Genomic DNA, 13393 nt, shown 5'->3' with positions numbered 1-13393 from the left:
TTGCAAAAAGAAAAAAAAAAGAAAAGAAAGAAAAGAAAAGAAACAGAATTTAAAATTTTGCGTACCATTCTACCCTAGTAGCAGAAACAGCTTGCAAACCGCTTGCTGCAAGCTTGAATTGCAAGTCGGCCAAGTTTGCATCCAGCTTGATTGGAAAACGTGCAAGCATGCCGCAAGCTGGATTCCAGTAACGAAATCACATGGGGGCAACCTTGCATTCAGTGCTCAATTCAAGATTAACTCAAGCGTTTTACAAGTCAAGTCAAGTCAATAGCCAATGAACGGCCAGTAAAGACATTACGCTCTGTGAAGGCTCTTAAGCATCGTTGCAAGTACAACAAAAGGCAGATTCTATGAAAGCATGCGTTTCAAGTGCAAGCGTAGAAAGCCAAAACCCAAGCACGCGCCAACTGGCGCAAAACTTTCCTGCTACTAGCATAGGGTACGGGATATAGATAATCACCGTTAAAATCATCATTTATCCGTTAAGACGTTAACGGGATGACTCCATTAACGAACTAGGTGGAAATAATTGCTCTGGTTATCTATTGCAAAAAAAAAAAAAAAAAAACAGCATTCAAAAATTCGCTTACATGTGTGGAATATGAGGTATACAGCCACAATTAAAGTCACCGAATCAAATGAGCTCCCACTTTTGACGCGGGACAGCCTGGTCCCATTCTCGGTGGGAATTCATTTGATTCATACCCCACGTTAAGCTGTAGGTGCATGTCTCATATAGCCTGACTGCTGAAAAGGACGCTAAACCCAAAATCACATCACATCAATGGAAGCGATAGTGGTCAACATAGACATGTTCTACTGTACATTGTAATGTCACCATTCAAGGACATTTATTTAAATTCTAATATCGGGTGCAGACACAGGCGTCTCTGGCGGAGGAACAGGGGGACGTGTCCCCAGAATATTTTGTTAAGGAGATGAAATGTTTCAATGCTAATTCATATGGAAAAAGGAGAGAGAGCCAGAATAAATAAAGCTAAATCTGTTGTCAAGTATTAGGTTGGTGTGATAGAAATGTCCGTCGTACAGAAAGCGTAGTCTGGTATAGGTTTGTCTTTATTTTCATGTAAATAAGTTTCTTTCTCTTATTTATCTTTGATCTATTTGGTCTTTAAATTTTCCTCTTTCAGAAACTAAAACAAAAATTTCAATTCTCTCTTTCATTATAAGATATTGCAAAATTTAACAACTGTAAGTTCTATATGCATTTCATGACTCCGAAACCCAGCGAAAATAAATGAACAAGAAATACTGACAGAAATACGTAATGCTTATTTTATCTATTGTAATTGTAAAGTTAGTTTTAGGATCCCGTTGGCTCATAATTCAAGCAAATTCACAATTACTCACAGTTTTGACGTAAATTTAGTTAGGACCTACTAGGATTTTAATTGTCCGCGCCCGCCCCCTCCAATTTTAACGTGCCAGAGACGCCCATGGGTACACACAATCAAGCGATTCGATACAGGTTCGAATGTATGGTACTCCACGGGGGTCATTTTGTACGAGTGTTCCCAAAATTTTGCGGGCATAACGCAAAGCAAAAACAGTTCTAAATGCTATACGCAAAGTAAACCGGTATATTTTGTATTGTATTGACGCAAACCCGTAGGGAATGAGATCCCAAGCAAATGATTATGCAACATTGAGTCTTCTTAACAAAAATAATATGAGTTTTATATTCCTGTGGTTTTCTGCCACTGACACATAAGGTCTACAGTAAATTGGCTTTATTTTCGTTTCACTATTTGATTACGGAAGAGACGTATGAATATATGACCTTGAACAATTACGTACAGAGGAAGGCTAACAACAAAAAAGTTTTTATACAGAACTGGAGTGTCTCGTACACGTGTGGTGAATACCGGTTTATCAAACAAGACCAGCAAGTATTGTTAAATACAAAGAATTTTCCTGTATCATTAATAATAATAACAATCTCTTATTTTCATTTCGGTTCCCTTTTCAACTTTTGTTCTTACAAAACTAGCTTATTTTAGATCAGTCTCGCGTGGGAGACTTGAGATCGTTTCCCGACAAGACGTCATGTGGTTTGGATTCCACGTTAAGCTGTTGGCAAGGACGCCCATCAGGAGGGGCAAGGTGGGGCGCTCGCTCTCCCTCCCTAGAGGAAATTGTACTTCAGAATATCGAAAATCCAAAAGAATTTTTACATTAGTTACAGCAGAATTTGAAACTATTTTTGAAACGTCGCTTATACTTGCCCCCCCTTGGAAACCACAACATGGAGCTGTTGGTCCTCGCCTCACATAACCTCGTTGCTGAAAGAGCCGATAAATTGTTATTCAGACAATCTAGATTAGCATTTATCAATCTTTTTTTTTTTTCTTTCAAGTGAAGATCACTTTAATCTTCGTCACAATGTTCTACGGACCATCAAAGCTTTTTCTATTAGAAAGAAAAAATTAAATATATGTAAAGACTTTTTTGTAACCACCATTATCACCCATTTCATCATCTTCATCTTCCTTAGCCCCAGGGCTGCCAACCCTCGCGATTCTGTCGGTACTGTACCGATTTCTGATTTACTTGTCCCGCCTCGCGACCGGACACTTGTTGGGACGCATATTGTCCCGATTTACCGATTTTCAAAGTTAATTAATATTTTACTTGGCCATTTTTACCAAGAAATAACTTATTTTTTTTACACGCACAGTTTTGAGTATAGAATCAATTTAATAAATTTATGTTTTAATTTGACTCGTGAAAAAAATAGCAGCTCGTCTTTAATTTATAGTTATGCCCTAACTGTTTTGAATTGATAATCCAGCCGATTATGATGATAGTATATTCCATGCATGAAAATAAAAAATAAGGTGCTGCATTTATTCAGCTTCGTATTATTCAACTGATTATTTACATTGTTTTCAACGACTCGTTGTATGTATAGTCGTCTCGTGGGGAACTCCAACACCGATTCTTCCGTCCCGATTTTTTCTTAAGGAAAGTTGACAACCCTGCTTAGCTCCGGCGTATAATCATGGGACATTAAACTTCAAATATAGAAAACATTAGTCCTTAAAGTAACCGCAGTTTTACTAAAACAAAGAACTTCCTTAACAACGTTATCGTAGTATGACAACACTAGAAAGACCATTGCCTAAGTTTCCTATTAATGTCTGATTACAACGGTTTGATCCAGTATCTATTTGGGTAAGCGTTTGGCTGTATGTACTGTGAAGTCACCGTACGAAACACGTGCATCAAATAGAACAACATTTTAACATGGCGTTTTCCCACAAATTGGATAAACATTTTATTGAAAAGTATCAAATGATGAATACCTCTATGGTGATTATCTAGAAATATTACCATTAATACACCTGGGATCAGGCCGGAAACCAGCCACAGAGGTTTGGGGGGGGGACATGAATACGTTAGGGGTACCAAGTCATTAAAAATTCTCTTACAAATATCTATATATTTTTTTTGTATTAGTAATAGGATTTTGTATTGAGGTCTGGTGGAGCCACGAAAAGTTTAGAGGGGAACCAGACCCCCTAGCCCCCTCTGGTTGCGGACCTGCCTGGGATTATCAATAACTAAATTGTATTAATGCTTTAACCGTGAACTAAAATATTGAAATGATCCATGGTCAGGACTCCCTTGAACGTCAAAGAATAAGCAAAATATGGAAAAATTTCGAACACTATAGTGAGAGCTGATACAGTGTAGCCAGGATGCAACTATTAGCCATGGTTCGGATTTTCCTGAGAAGACACATTTAAGTTAATTTTAACCAATGACCTAAAAATGATGAAAGTGTGAGCTTCTTTTGGAAAATGTCTCGCCTCACAGATTATAAGGGGCAGGTTAAGAATATTAAATCTTGCATGCATCAGGCTGCAGAACAAGCGAGATAGAGCAAGTTAAAAACAGATAATACCAGTTGTAAATACTCCAAGAGCATTGCCAGAACGAACTTTTAAAAAATGGAGAGATGGAGCGGGAAGGATAACTGTCATTGTTCCTACAAGTAAAAAGTAAATCTTTTTTATCCGCACCTTCTGTTTCTCGCAAAATATCACCTCTCTATGACTTACGGATTCCAAGATATGCCGCCCTATGCAGAGTTGTTCTGACGGTTGATTAGTTCCATACTAATGACGCTAAACATACTTCAAAACGACTGCATAAGGCCCATGGTTTCTTAAATCTCCCGAAATCGGCACTTTCTTGGCCGATATCTCGGGAACGGTAAGAGTGACGAGAAAAATTTAATCACTTCTTTCAAGTAGTTTTTGATGCTTTATAGAATAGAGAGCTCAAAATTGAAAAATTCGCAAATAACAGACACTCAGACATAAAGGGCCTTATGCAGAGTCGTTTTGACGCGTTATTAGTGCCATACTAAAGAGTTCGACTAACATATGTTTCCTGCAGTAGTCAGCGTTTTAGTACGACGCTAATCATACATAAAACGACTCTGTATAAGGCGGAAAGAATTCAGCAACTAACTTTTAAAGTTCATTGAAAAAAAAAACAATTTCAAAATAGGCTTCATACAAAGTAACAGAAAGGAGAGTCTGGAAGTAGCGCAATGCCAAAGAGAAGAATTGGATAAAGTTAAATAAATAATTAGGAAGGAAAATAGGCAAAGCAAGGATATAGTTCTACAAAAGGAAGTACGAATATATAGAAGAATGGGGAAGATTTGGTAAGTGTGAGGAAACGCACAGAAAGATTTAAATCAACAGAAATTAGTAATAAACAAGGGCATAACAATAGCCATGGGAACACAGTGAGCGAAACGAAGTTTATGGACGATGGAAATAGAATTATGAGGATTGTATGAGAGTGCATGGGAAGTGGCGAACTTGTCTCATCCATTGTACTGGACACGAGAGTAAATATCTTTTACTTTTGAAGGGGAAATTACTTAAAATGTTTTGTAAAAAAAGCATTGCCGCCCGAACAGGGACTCGAACCCTGGACCGTTAGGTTAAAAGCCTAACGCTCTACCGACTGAGCTATCCGGGCTCTATAAATAGAGTTTCCTAAATGAGGAGCTGAAAAGAACAGTGATTTAAGTGACGTTGTTACACTTTTGAGATATAAGCATTTGCATACTTTGAGACTCCTTCAGAATTCAAAAGAATCACGTATTCTGTTTAAACAAATACAATTAAATAGCTCCACTGGTTAGCTATTATATTTTTAAAACAAAGTGTGTTTGCTTGCGAGTGTTCAAACATATATGCAGTGTAACTTGTTTTCCATGTCACTTACACCTCTGTTCGACAAACATTTCCGCCCATTGTTACTCAATAAACACGAGTATTTACGTTTCCATGAATGCTTCTTGAACTTTGATGATACAGTAACAAACGTTTTACTGTATCATTGCAGCTGAAATACCAGAACCTGGTGAAAGAGAACAATTGCCAAGGACTAGTCAGGAACAAAATTTATTCCGCAAAAATACAAAGCAAAGAAAGCACTTTCCTGCTTAAAACTTTCATTCATTTTCTGATGCCTCACTTGCTGACATCACGGAATCTGGGTTTTCGACGTTATCGTGTTTCAAATACCTGAAAAATCATGATGGACTGGAGGAATATATATCAAGAGAGACATATGGTTTTGGAATTTCTCTAACGGAAAAACTGGTGTTTCGAAGCAGTGTCAGTTTCTTGGGTGGATTTGCTGGCCGTCCACATCACGGTATCCAGAGCATCTGTTGACACAAAATCTTCCAATGTCATCTTGACTACATCAAACTGCTGGTGACGGGCTTTCCTAATATGGGCCGACATGCCAATGGCTGGCCAAATAATGGTCTACATAGACAACATGCGTTATTGGCTAACTATGCATCTAATATCTTACCTTCTGCATTAGGATCATACTCTGTATCATTATCAGTATCTTCCAGGCTCTCCTTTCAAGCTACATCATTAATTTCATCCTCTGTTAATACTTGATTTATATCCATCGCTTCAATACTCAAGCTTTCACAACGATCTCTGTGTAACTTACACCACTTTTGCTCTGACAGCAAGCACGTTTTCTGTGAATGTTTGTTAACCCAATACTCTACAGAGGACAGCAGAAAGCAGATATCACTTACACCACTGTTCCTGAAATGCATCAGGGTGCCATCAACTTATCAAACGTGAAACCCCATTTTGTTCCACAAACACCACTGTTCTTTTCAGCCCCTCAAATGACGTAATAAATTCTTTGTGATATTTGATTTTAGCTCCCTCTGCTCTGCTCCTCATTGTACCCCTTTCTAGATCCACTTTGTTCGTACTCAGTTATTCGTGAGTTCTTAAGAATGGTATTATTAATATAGATCTTGTAGAATCTTTCTATTTTTTTCAATTGTGCAGTCCGCAGCAAAAAACCTGCAACATAAGCATGTAAGTTTATTGTGAAACTACGCCTAACAGCGCAGGGAATCAACATAACGTTTAAGTGGCAGGAATCACGCCAGGAGAAACCTCGGCGTCCTCCCTTGCACACTTATTTTGGAGCAAAAGACTTCGTCGTTTTACAATTAACTTACATGTTCATGTTGCAGGGATTTTGCTGCGGACTGTACTAGCGTGAATACACAGTTATTCACGGTAAGCTGGAAACAATAAGTACTCTCTCTCTCTCTCTCTCTCTATATATATATATATATATATATATATATATATATATATATATATATATATAAAGCATCTCACTCTTAGATTGCAGTACAGAGTAAATGGAGCGCGCTGTTGCCACATTTCTTCCGCCGTATGTTTTCTTCTGAAGAAAGAACAAGAAAGACAAAAAGTGACAGAGTCTGTAAATAAAGCTTTCCTTAAATTCATATATTTTGAACCTTTTTTTTTTTTCAATTTCAATCACTCAAATTCACTTGGAACGGCTAATTGGAGGGTGTTAGAAATTTCTCTTTATGATGATTTATATATCGTTGCAATAAAATTTCGATAAGAGCAATATGAAATCAAAAGAACATATGAAACAAATAGAAAACATATGATTGAAATCAGGGGCGGATCCAGGGGAGGAGCGATCACGCGATCGCCCCCCACAATAGGGAACTTTATTATTTTATATATAAATAAAACCCATTGCAGAACTTGGAGCTCTTAGAAGTAGCTCTAGGGGTAGCAGTATTACCCCCCCAGAAGTCCGTCCTGGATCCGCCTCTGATTGAAATAAATGACAGACAAAACAGTTTCACACAGAAATTTACTGTAACAATTGTGCGGCAAAGTAAGAAATAGCAATGGGTAAAATACTGCTACTGAAGTTGGATAAGAGGGAAAACTGGAGTAGTGTGATAGTGATACGTCAGGGCGTCTCTGGCGGGGGGGACGAGGGGGACGCGTCCCCCCCCAATATTTTGAAGTACAAAATATTCCATATTTTATTCTAATTTAATTTATTTACTAACGACCGTATTTGAAATATAATATTCAGGCTGTGAAACGATTATAACAGAGTTCGGAGTTCTCATGGGGTCCGGGAAAGTAACAAATGGAATCAAAGGTAGTACATAGCTTGGGTTAGGTGGTAATATTTAAATAGCTTTTTTATGTCCCCCCCAAAAAAAATTACATGCCAGAGACGCCAGTGGATACGGGTCGAGAAAATATGACGTACGAAAACGCTCATTCGTCTGTATTGCGAAAACGCAAAATATCCGCAAATCCAATTCCGTTTGTCAAATAAAAGTTACATCGTTAAGTATACTGTGAAGACGGCTCCTCCCCACTTCCGATGGTTTAGATCCGATTTTATCCGCGGAACAACACTATGACATTTAACAAATACCAGGAGGTCTAAATGAACCATCGCACTATAGTAGGAAGAGAGAAACTGATGAACTGGACAGGGGGCCTAACTATTAATGAATTATGGCAAAGAAGTTTGGATAGCGTAGACAAGAAGAAAATAAAATAAAAAAGCCCTTATAAGAAACAAAAATTGCGGAACGTGATTGCTTGCAAAGTGAACACGAAAACTTAAGGGATTGGCTAAAGGCCTGAGCAAATAGAAATTAAACCTTTTTATAACAATGACTATATATATGTATGTTAAAAGAACTTTAAAAGAAAATTGTTCATAATAATGACTATGTCTGTATTTGCAAATGTTCTATAGTGTCTGAGGAAGGATATGTTAGAAATCCGAAACCGTTACATATTATAGTTGAAAATACAGTGGGTTTGAAGCTTTGGTCAGTGTTTCTTTTGTTAAAAGAAATTATAAATGCATTTGTGAATATTAACGAAAGATTTGTAAATATAAAATAAAAGGAGAAAATATGCATCCTAAATACCTTTTAATCACTTTCACTGCTTCCACTTAAACACTTTCGGCACTATTTGACCCTCTCTCCCACGCAGCCTACCAATTGAACGTCTTTTCCGCACTTCACTCTCCATGACGAACAATACAGTAAATACAACATTGCACACGACACATCAAATATTTTAAATATTTCAACAATCCACAAATGTAATGGTGAATAGGAACTGAATCGCCCTGGTTTCTATACTCACTTCTGACACCTCAGACACACATTATCAAACTGGAAACAGAAGAAGAATGAAAAGATACGCTATTATATCTGTTCTAAACAAACGCACAAGTTGTGACTTTAAATCACGTTTGGTGACAGCCAACAAGGTACAGATAGTTGGGCGAAGAAACAAAACCACGCAGAATAATCAAACCCTCCGAAAATATATTTTGTTTCTTTCATGCTTCTTAAAGAAACATAGGGGGAAAAGAACAAAGAGCCTTTTCATTCTGTTTTGTGAGCTCATGAAATTATTTGTTATGAACGCTTTTATTTTATTCATTTTCATCTGCGTATCCACAGTAAAAAAGAAAAATGGAACTACAAACGAAACCAACTTTTACTGTGAAAATTGTCAGCATTCGAAAGGACATTAGAGACGACGTGCGAACTGTAAACGAATCAATTACAAAAGCGAGTAACTTTTCATCGCCAATGAGTGAGGAGTTTTATTATTAACAGATATTGGCCTGGTTTTTCCTCTTCCATAGATATTGATCTTCTGAAGAAACATTTGGTTTTCTTTGAGTACCAACTGCATTTTTGTGATTTATGTTATTGCTTACTGAATTACTGTACTATCCTGATTCGTGTTCACTACTTACTATTCACCCGCGATTGAAATTTGTATTTCTTGGAAGAAAGAAAATAAAAACTATATGTCTGAATGTTAGTCTTATATATATATATATATATATATATATATATATATATATATATATATATATATATATATATATACATATATATATAAGTAAGTGAAACATAAGATTGAGTGGAGTTGACGCAATGTTTCTCATAGGTGTGGTCCAAGATTCGATTTTGCGATCATGCTTCTGTTAAGCAGTAGATTCGTGCTCGCATAGCATCAACAGTGAATTCTCATCGGTATAGCAAGAAACTCTGTATCAGAGACTTTAAAACAAACATCATAAGGAAAATAACATTGGCAAGATTTGTCACTGCCTTTTTTCTGGTCAGATGCGCGCGCTTTGGAAGTCATAAAATCTAAATAAAAAAAGATATTGACCTGCAATTTTAAAAAAAAATAAATAACTTCAATCATTTCTCAACATTTTTCTCGCTTTGCACCCCCATCTAACTTGAAAAATAAAAAAGTTTCTCACTAGTCAACTTTTTACATATTGCATTGCAATAGTGTACGCACTTTTTCATACATTTTATTTTTTATTTTAAAATTCGAAAAGTTTTTTTTTTTTTGAATGTAAACTTTTCCAACACTGACACCAAATATAGTGTTAATACCTGTTTGTTTCAACTTTGTATCTCTTATAGTTCCGAACTTATGACGTGATATATTTAACGCGATATTAGAATTTGCCATTAATAAGATTTCACTGTTTCAATTTATTTTAATACTTGAAAATTCTTCTTGATATGGGAAAAACAGATTATTTGATAGAGAATACAATGTTCTACAATAATCTATCCATATCTAGTAAAAAAAAAATATTTCTAAAATTCAGGCTAAGTTTGGCAACAATGGACATAAGGAAAAGGACGCTCTATAGAACATTTCTATTTTTATTTTTAGCTAAATTACCTGGTGTAGTACGGGAAGAAAGGAATTTTCTTCCATTCATTCAGGATGCTTATTTAAATTGAAATGAATGATAAAATCATAGCACAACCTGTGTGCTAACTTTATTCACAAATTAATTTCAAGGAGGCTTTATTCTTTGTCAAAATTTTGAATATTTTTCTTATGTTTCGATTCACATTTCAATGAAAGTATAATTATAGAAACCTTGGTCAACCCAAGTGCAAACTATCTAGATAATATATTTTAAACTGTTGAGGAACTTGTAAGCTACTATCATTTTGGGCACACCTTATGAACTACTTCCCCTTAGAATAACGATAGTGACAAGATAAGAATTTGTCTCAATGCAAATGTTAACTATCTTCCAAAACTAATTTCAAACTTCCCTTCCAGTTTTCATGTGATGATAATATACAGGAAAACTATGGAAATTACCTTTCTTTCTACATAAAAAAGATTTTCTAATGCTTATACACAGGTCAACTTATTTCTAATGAGGAGTTTGTTAATGCAGAGTTTCATCTTCCTAGCTTAAGAGGTTTGTTAGATGTTTTATTTCAGGCATAAGCCACCTCCTATCTCTTGAACCCTTTCCTTCCTCTAAGGATACTCATAGAGAAATTCTAAATACCATAAGATCTCTCCTAGATATGGTCTCTTCCCTGTAGTTACCTAGAAATATGCCAAGCTGATGGTGTGGATTTAATAAACATTTATTTTTATACGTAAGATTATTTATACATTGCCTCGCTCTTCAGAAATTTTAATCACAGCCAACAGATTCGACAAAAATTTAAATTTCACAGAACAAAATTATTCAAATCAATGCCTAATGATGCTTTCATTTGTCATTAGTGTCTATATGCACTGTTACTGTTTTCTGAGAATAGCTGTGCACAATGTGTAATTTGATATTTGTAAAGAATACTCACTCGCGATTTTATGTTCTCCGTCATCCAAATTAATATGAATATTTTCAATAATGCTTCGCCTTCTGCGTGTCTGGGTACCCCAGTCTGTTTGCTGAACGTGTACAGGGTGTGTGACATTAGACGCTTGTCCTTAGTCCATCCTTGTGTTATCTTACTGAGATGAGTTTCCCACCAGACGTCAAAATGGACATTACATTCGCACCAAACGAATCCACAAGAAGTCGTTTCTGTGAATTTTCTGGAGAACTACACCTGAGAATTTACACTGAATCATACCATTTTGTCCAGCCTGATATATATATATGTCATTTTAGCATATTCACAAGAATATTTATTACAGGAAATTTACTCTTGAAGTAATTTTTTGACAGCTGTGCGGAATACGACTCTCATATATATATATATATATATATATATATATATATATATATATATATATATATATTTGAAAATAACACTATTTTCCTTTCAAACACCAATAACATCGTATAGTCTATGTTTAATATATAATGTTCATGAAATACTCAGCCTGATTTTCCCAACAGAGTTCCGTCTAGCTGGAACAGAAAGCGTAACTTGCGGTAAAATTTTGTGTAGGATTTCACCTATAGACATTAGAACGCACTGCCTCAAGTTAAAATTGCGGTTGAAAATTTCATACGTCACACATTTCTTACTTTTTAATGGTATAAACGGTATAGTTATGAGGTTTGCTTAGAGACAGACTAATTCATGTTGGATATAAAATATATTATGAACTTCGAGTTTTAAAATTAAATCATCGTTTTTAACTAAAAAGTTCGACCCAGCCAGGATTCGAACCTGGAATCTTCTGATCCGTAGTCAGACGCGTTATCCATTGCGCCACTGGGCCCTAAGAATCGATGGGATATCTCAAAGTTCTTAGTGGATATAGGGCCGGATCTAGAATCCTGAACTACGCGTTCGCAGGAGGCGCCAGATGAAGAGGGCGCAAAACTGAAAGTGAATTTTCTGTTTTAAATGCGAATATTTATTAGAGGAAATATTATGATGAAAATTTCCCAAATAGGTTCAAATAAATATTTTACAAACCGAGTTAAAACACTCCTTCACAATTGAAATGGACTCATATATCAATTGGCACCAATTTCTCACTCACAAGTGATGCTAGTTTGAGGAAAATTTCCAAAACGCAGGAAAGATTTTTTTTTTTAAAGAGGGAAAAGGGAGAGTTTACGAATATCAGATAAAATGAAGGGAAACTTAGCTTTTCAATATATTTTGTATTAAGCACTACAGCAGTACGACTAAAGACAATGACATTCTTTCCACAATCCCACCATATACACAACATACAAATATAACAGACTCTTCATTCCTTTCCCAACAATCCTTTCGCGACCTTGCTAGAGAATATCATTGCCAAATATGACTATGAAATGGGAATGGATCAACGAACAAAAAAAAGTCAACTGCACGTGTTGCTTATGGATTGTGTGGCATTATCACAGTAGAAAGAAATGTCTTCAAGGGTATTCCTTCTTATCATAAACAGTGTCTACGCATAGCGCCTCCGTTTATTGACCACATTTAACGGTTGAGAGAAGTCAGTGTAAATGAAATGCACATTATCGAGGTTCAAGCGACTAGACTTTTGTAGTCCATTGGTCCATTGAAGGAGGCGAATGCTAAGGAAAGACGAGCGATACAAATGGAATTTTTGATCATTTCTGAGGGACATTTTAACTTAAGTTCCTAATATCAGTGGCTCACAATCACTGCACACTGCTTAATGCTCATTTCCTTAATGTCTATTAGTCCATTTGTCATTCGTCAACATTTTCGTTCATATCGTGAGTCGTTTCGCTTTTTTATGTTGTTCTTGTTTATAATGGTGTGTTTTTACTTTTCAATAGTACTTTGTATTTCATGTAATAAAGAGGCAATGGATGGCTCTAAAACATTTATTTAAATTCTGGACAAAATTTCGAAAGTGATAATCATACAAATGTTGAGATCAGGGAGTGTCAATATCAGTTACTGTTAACGAAGCATTAAAATCTGACAAACTTTTGAAAGTGTAAGTTAATTTTATTTCATTGTAGTAATTTAATTGTTAAACTAAAATGGAATGGGTATGGTCTTTTCGGTTACGGATCTGAGTTAAATTCAGTTTATTTCAAAATGTGTTTGAATACAATTAGTTTTCGCGTAGTATATGCTTATATAACTCAAAAGGGTAACTGTAATCGAAATCAAAACTGTAATCGAAAGGTCAATAGGATGTAATTAACTCATTTTTTCAGAACTCTCACTGTCAATCACAGCAGAGTATACGTA

At 35.8% G+C, this 13393-nt stretch overlaps 2 non-coding genes across 2 annotated transcripts; both read right to left on the bottom strand.

Moving 5' to 3' along the window:
- Window positions 1–4952: 4952 nt before the first annotated feature.
- On the bottom strand, window positions 4953–5025 carry TRNAK-UUU (transfer RNA lysine (anticodon UUU)). The gene has a single exon. It is a non-coding gene; the product is annotated as a tRNA-Lys (tRNA).
- Window positions 5026–11872: 6847 nt separating this feature from the next.
- TRNAR-ACG (transfer RNA arginine (anticodon ACG)) lies at window positions 11873–11945 on the bottom strand. The gene has a single exon. It is a non-coding gene; the product is annotated as a tRNA-Arg (tRNA).
- Between the last annotated feature and the right edge of the window lie 1448 nt (window positions 11946–13393).

The sequence above is a fragment of the Thermobia domestica genome, chromosome 17 (genome assembly GCF_964235325.1).
Source record: "Thermobia domestica chromosome 17, izTheDome1.hap1.1, whole genome shotgun sequence".
Lineage (NCBI taxonomy): Eukaryota > Metazoa > Arthropoda > Insecta > Zygentoma > Lepismatidae > Thermobia > Thermobia domestica.
The sequence above is the reverse complement of the archived record's forward strand: the minus strand, read 5'-3'. Positions and strand labels throughout refer to the sequence as shown.